This window comes from Elaeis guineensis, chromosome 1, assembly GCF_000442705.2.
Source record: "Elaeis guineensis isolate ETL-2024a chromosome 1, EG11, whole genome shotgun sequence".
NCBI classification, from domain to species: domain Eukaryota; kingdom Viridiplantae; phylum Streptophyta; class Magnoliopsida; order Arecales; family Arecaceae; genus Elaeis; species Elaeis guineensis.
In genome coordinates, this window is record NC_025993.2 from 99,435,937 (window position 1) to 99,442,985 (window position 7,049).

Sequence of the window (7,049 nt, forward strand, 5' to 3'; positions counted from 1 at the left end):
AGAATGGTCACCCGCTCACAAAATAATATTTTCAAACCCAAACCAATTTTTGATTACTTAGCCGCCTCCACTCTAGCCACCCTACCCTTAGCACCTCACACCTTTTGCCAAGCCAATAAATACCCAGAGTGGCGTGACGCTATGAAAGAAGAGTATGATGCCCTTATGAGAAATAATACTTGGTCTTTAGTACCTCCTAATGCGCCTCAGAATGTTATAGACTGCAAATGGATATTTAAAGTGAAACACAAAGCTGATGGTTCTTTTGAAAGATACAAAGTTAGGCTTGTGGCTAAAGGATTCCATCAGAGATCGCGAGTTGATTTTCATGCCACCTTCAGCCTGGTCATAAGGCATACTACTATCCATCTAATTCTTTCTCTAGCTGTGACTTTCAGGTGGCCTTTGCATCAACTGGACGTGAATAATGCATTTTTACAGGCGTGTTGGAAGAGACTGTTTATATAAAACAGCCCCCAGGTTTTGTCAGCTCTCAATATCCTATGTTTGCAGCCTCCGCAAATCCATCTATGGACGTCGCCAAGCCCCCGGTGCTTGGTATAATGAGCTTAAAGGATTTCTTCTTTCATGTGGATTTACTCGGGCACACTCTGACACCTCCTTATTCATCTGGAGTGTTGGTGTTAATTTCTATTGGTTTATGTGAATGACATTATAGTCACTGGTCCTTTGTCTCACATTCGGTCCACCATCAACCTTCTGGGTAAACAATTTTTGATCAAGGATCTAGGGGTATAACACTTCTTCTTGGGTATTGAGGTGACCCCATATGATAAAGGTCTCATTCTATCGCAACACAAGTTTATTGTAGAAATCTTGGAGCGTTTTAAGATGCTCGATGCAAAGGGTGTTTCAACACCATTATCCACATCCGAAGCTCTCTCTCTAAATGATGGTGCCAGTCCAACAGATGCTAAGGAATATCGACAAATCATCGGGGCTCTACAATATCCTGAATGTCATATCCTTCGCTGTCAAACGGTTGGCTCAGTTCATGCATCGTCCTTTTGTTAAACATTGGCAAGCTGCCAAAAGAGTATTACGCTACTTGAAGCACACCATAACTTATGGTTTGCACCTACGACCGCCTTCATCATCCTAGCTTGTGGCCTATTTAGATGCTGATTGGGCTGATGATGTGGATACTCGCACCTCCACTTCTGCATATGTTGTTTTTCATGGCTCTAATCCTATCAGCTGGAGTTCTAAGAAGCAAAGTACAGTAGCACGCTCGTCTACCGAAGCTGAATATCAGGCCGTTGCTGCTGATGTTGCGGAGCTTGATTGGATTGTTAATCTTTTTCGCAAACTTCATCTTCCTCTCCACAAAACTCCTACTGTACTTTGTGACAATGTTGGTGCCACATATCTCTGCAAAAATCCAATTTTTCACAGCCGCATGAAACATGTTGCCATAGATTTCTACTTTGTAAGGGATCAGGTTGAGAAGAAGCAAATAGAGGTGAAGCACATTCATTCTGCAGACCAGCTGGCCGATGCATTAACAAAGCCTTTGTCCAAGAAGCAGTTTGCTAGGATTATTTCCAAGATCGGTATTCGTCCGGTACTACCGATCTTGCGAGGGCATAAAGAAGATACGGTTTCCTCATTTATGCAGATTTGATGTTATTTCCTGATCTTGTTATATGGTTTTCTCATTTATGCAGATTTGATATTGTTTCCTGATCTTGTTATATTTCCCGATCTTGTTTTGAATTTATTCTCTGATTTTATTTTCTTTTCCTGATTTTCTGGTGTTTCCCTATTTTGGTTGTAAATCATGCACTATATAAAGTGCCTTATATCAATGAGAATGATGAGCTGAAAATTATTTTTAAACTCTAGATTTTGCGGTCACCAACTCATTCAAAAGTACTAGGCAAACCCCACCATATCTTACTATCATATATTTAGATGCAGTATTTTGACAACCATTATGAAAACAAGAAGTCAAAGTCTCAATAATAAAAGGATAGATGGCATGAAACTTACACACTCAAGTCGATATATACTTTCATCATGAAGGAGCACACGAGTATTTTCATGATAAACTAGATCCAAAAAGAGAACTGCAGGTTAGTTCATTGAAAGAGTATTTCAATCCTTGCTTTCAGTTAAATATATCTGAAAAAATACCTGCTTAACAACTTGAGTTGGCCTGCAACACACATAACACACACACGCACACATACATGGTCTTAGATCAAGACCATGTACAAGAAGCTTACATTAAAAATAAAATTCACATATTAGCAACATAAATTGTAATCAAATAATCCAATCAAACACCAACATAAACATAATAGAAACTGCATAACATCACCATCAATACATAAACCTGTCCATTATAACAAAATTCAAATAGCAACATGAAGTCATAATAACAATCCATATCAATACATAAACCTGTCCATCCAGTTCATGAATTACAAAACTCAAAAGAAAGATTGAGGCATCGGGCTATCAGTCATCCATAGAAGCATGACTATCATCAACTCCACGACTGCTAGAACCACTAGGAGCCTATAACAAATACATAAAAACTTCAGTGATGAGAATACAAAAATCGTAATGTAAATTAAATAATTAAGTTTATAAATAAATATAAATATAATAAGATATGTACCCTAGAAGAGTCCATAAATGTGTGTAATGCGGGTGTCAACTGATCAATCTGAGTCTTCAAACTGGATATCACAGTGTCATAATTCTGTTTTATCACTCCCACCTGCTCCTGCACCTGCGTCTCTACTTGCTCCTACACCTGTGCCTGCACCCATGCCTCTACCAGCTCCTTGATCCGTGCCTCCATTCGAGCCTCGAGCATAGAAATATCAATATTGCTAAAACTCGATCTAGTATCCTGAGTGTATCAACGTATGTCAGATAATTGAGTGGGGATGACTCCAACTCCATAACCCCTCACTCGACCATAGCGATCCGATTCCAGCAGCTCTGTCATCATCTAGGCCTCGACATGACTGGCCTCCGTAGATGTTGAGGACTCGTCGACATGCTCTACAATAAGAGATGAAGCTCTCTCTTATATTCAAAATATATATATATATATATATATTAATTTTATAATTAAAAATAAATTATAAATCATTACACTAAATGATTATAAATACATATAAATATATCTCGCGACTCATCGGTAACAAAATGGCTATCTCGATGAACATAAGTCATCCCATAAAACTCCACGTGATCAGGCTCCCTACCATATTCATCCATCTACAGAAAACATAAATTTTATAAAATATATGATCCATAAATTTTAATAGATAAATATTTTAAAATATGATCCATAAAGTTTGTAATATGCTAAATATTTTGAAATAAGCTTACGTGTTCTTGTCTGCATCGCACATAGCTCTTGGACCCTGACTTATAAGGAACAGACTGAGCTACTCGTATAGCTCTACCAATAGCATAATATACTTACAAAATAAAGTAAATAGTATAATATATCTTGTATATATCTAAATTATCTATATTAGTAATCAATATAACATGAGATATATGATGAATGTATATAATTACCTATCCTCTCTTAGAGAACCAATCATGGATAAGCTCCCTCCACTGATGAGGATTAACATTAGGAGGATAAATACGAGCAACATCATCCTCTGCCAAACCCTCTCTCTTGTAGTCCCTCTTTAGTGTTGCCTTAAATTCTTTTTATTTTCAATTAAGGGACTTCAACACCTATTCATAGCTGTCTGGAGGGAGTACAAATTTACTCTACACTAAAGCAAGGAAGGATATCTAATTATTAAACAACATAATTAATTGGATATAAATAAATTAACATAAATTACTAAGTCATCTTTTTACCTCTACAAATCATAGAATCTCAAGCTTATATGCGTGAAGCATATTATTCCATTTAGAATAATTCAAAGGACAAAGCTGATCCTTACGTGCAACAGTACCTAAGAGCTTGTCAACAATCTAGCCGACTTGTTGACAGGATGCCCCATCCGATTGCACTGGATGACGACCCTCTTATCCTCAACTAAATGCTAAATATCTCTAGCTCGTATGGGTCCACATCTAATCCGTGCTTTATCGGATGCATCTACAACAAAAATAAAATGAGAATTAATATTAAGAATCACCTAACAAAAATTAATACTTAAGTTTTAATGGTCATGAATATATAATACTTCTATTAAAATATCCTGGATATGTATCTCATCCATAACAAAATGCTTCTTAGCTGGAGAATCTAGCTGACTCAGAAGGATTGGCATCGGACTGCTGCAGGAACGATGAAGGACTAGCCTCAGATTGCTGGGACTGCCTCGACTGTCAGGGCTGAGCAAAAGACAATCCATCATAAGAAGTATGTAACTCCATATCATCGAATCGTCTGCATCGAGGCATGATGTCACTTAATATTCACAAATAGAAATAAAAATCAGATAACATAAGTTATGAAATGATGAATACAATATTGATTGAATTGCTAATAAAAAACAAAATCAATTAAATGAACATGAATATATAATAAATGTACACATCTTAAATCTCTTATCAATTCAAAATCAATCAATATTTTCTTCTTCAATATCCATCCTAATCAAGCTTGTAGCATTTACATTGCGTATAAGTCCCATCATCTTCTACTTCTAACCCCTTTTCCATATCACATAAGTCTCGGGATTTCATTCTCACCACAATAGCCCATTCTTTATCTTTCAAGCCTTGTACAAAAAAAACTTAATGAGCTTGAGATGAAAAAATAAATGGATCATCCTTTAATAACACCCCAATATATATCAGTCTTAAAAAATTTACAAGTGTAAATCTATTCGTATCTTACTTTAAGTCCCTTGGGGAGTTTATATCCATCTAATTACATCGAAATAATACAACTTTAAATTCTATAAAATAATCCAACTCAAAAATATCTGTAAGTACACCATAATAAGTTTTTCCATCTGCTTCCACCATAATGCCACTGTTCTAGATTTTTCTAAATTTTTCATATTTTTTTGTATAAAATTTAAATCTATTAATGATGGAATCATTATATCTGTTCACAATATTGTTAGGACCTCGAGCAATGACAATTAATTCATCTGAATATTACTTTCCATCATCATTGATCCCTAAAAACCATGATAAAATTATCAATGTATTATTTGATGCTTATAAATGTACTCAAAGTATTAATCTTTCCTCTCATATAGATAACTAACCTATTTAAAAAGTCATTCAGAGAATAACTCGATCAACCATCGTTGCTCAATCCTTGGATTGGGTCGAATGATATGGTTTGCTCATCTCTTAGCAACCAAAATTTTGCTGCAAAAAAAATTAATTCCTTAATTAAGAACATTACATATGATGACAATGAAATAAATCAATATATAATTAGCTATACTAACCTGCGGTATGGAGATATTATGTCACTATGAAGTAACACATAATGATGGGCTTATGCTAGTGATTTTCTATCAAAAACCACACTTTCAACCTTCCCCAAAACTCTTCCAATAGTTGAGAACTTATAAATTTTCAAGTTATCGATAATATCATAATTTATTTATGGTTGATTAAAAATGATTTCTACATTTTCAAGATATCTTGAATAAAATATCAAACACTCTTTAGCAATATATCCTTTTGCAATTGAGCCTTCAGGATAGGCTCTATTTCGTACATAATCCTTTAAATGCACGACATACCTTCAAAAATTAAAAATTTATTAAATCATCAATAGGGGTACGACATTATTTATACTAAAAATGTTTAAATTATAAAGTTTAGCAATATTATCTCTCAATAGGATGCATCCATCTGTAGTGTACTGGTCCACTAAATTTTGCTTCCGCAGCTAAGTGAACAAGTAGATAAACCATGATAGTAAAAAATCCAGAAGGAAAGATCTTTTTCATATTGCAAAGTGAAATGAAATATCAGACTCTAATTGATCAAGCTCTTGTGGATTAAGAATTTTGGAGCATAATGACTTAAAAAATGATGATAATTGAGTAACAATAGCAACCACTTATTTTGACATTGATGATCTTAAAGCTAGTGAAAAAATATCTTGTATCAAAATATAACCATCATGACTTTTAAGATTAGAATGTTTCCGCTCCTTGAGATTTACACATATGAAAATATTCGATGCATAGCCATCAGGAACCTTGATATTTTTTAAAAATATCAAAAAAAATTCTTTCTCTCGAATAGACATTGTATACAGTGCAGGAGGTATATAAACTTTACCATTAGTAAGCTCTCTAAGATAAAAATCCTATCTTATGCCCATCTCTTTCAAATCCAAATGTGCTTTTAAATTATCTTTACTCTTTCCATCAAGATTTAACAATATACCAATCAAATTATTATAAATATTTTTCTCTATATATATCACTTCAAGATTGTGTCTTAGAAGATTGTACTCCTAATAAGATAAATAAAAAAAAATACTTTTTTTTTTTCATAACTGCTTAATAACTCTATGTGTAGATACATCCATTGTGTCGTCGTTAATCCAACTTTTCTCTATATGATCATCATCATCGTAGAAGTTGTCAACATCCTCAAACACTCTTGAATCAAGATTACGAATACTAACATCCTCTATCAACTCTTCATTTATTGAGCTTTCAACATCTTCCCTTTCTTTTTTCTTAGAACACTTGAAAACCTTGCTATACTTATGATTCAGGCCATGTATTTGCATAAGAACCTCAGTTTTAGATGATGGTATAAGAGCAGATCGCAACTCTATAGTACTATCAAAAAAATTTTATTGAAATTGAAATGGATGGTCGACTTCTAACCACCGACGATGGCCCATATAGCAGAATTTTTCTCTACATTTTAACCAATATGAATGGATAGAATCCCCACAAGAAGGACATACAATATGCCCCTTTGTGCTCCATCCGGATAAATTGGTATATGCAGGAAAATTATTGATAGTCCCAATAAGAGCTACTGTCAATCTAAATGTCTAACCACTGCAAGCATTAAATAAATCGATACCCTCCCATAGCTAT

The 7,049-nt window shown here is 34.4% G+C and overlaps 2 pseudogenes; both read right to left on the reverse strand.

Annotated features, from left to right (window-relative positions):
* Positions 1-2,484: 2,484 nt before the first annotated feature.
* Positions 2,485-4,720, reverse strand: LOC114912735 (uncharacterized; annotated as a pseudogene).
* Positions 4,721-5,234: 514 nt separating this feature from the next.
* Positions 5,235-6,847, reverse strand: LOC140857902 (uncharacterized; annotated as a pseudogene).
* Between the last annotated feature and the right edge of the window lie 202 nt (positions 6,848-7,049).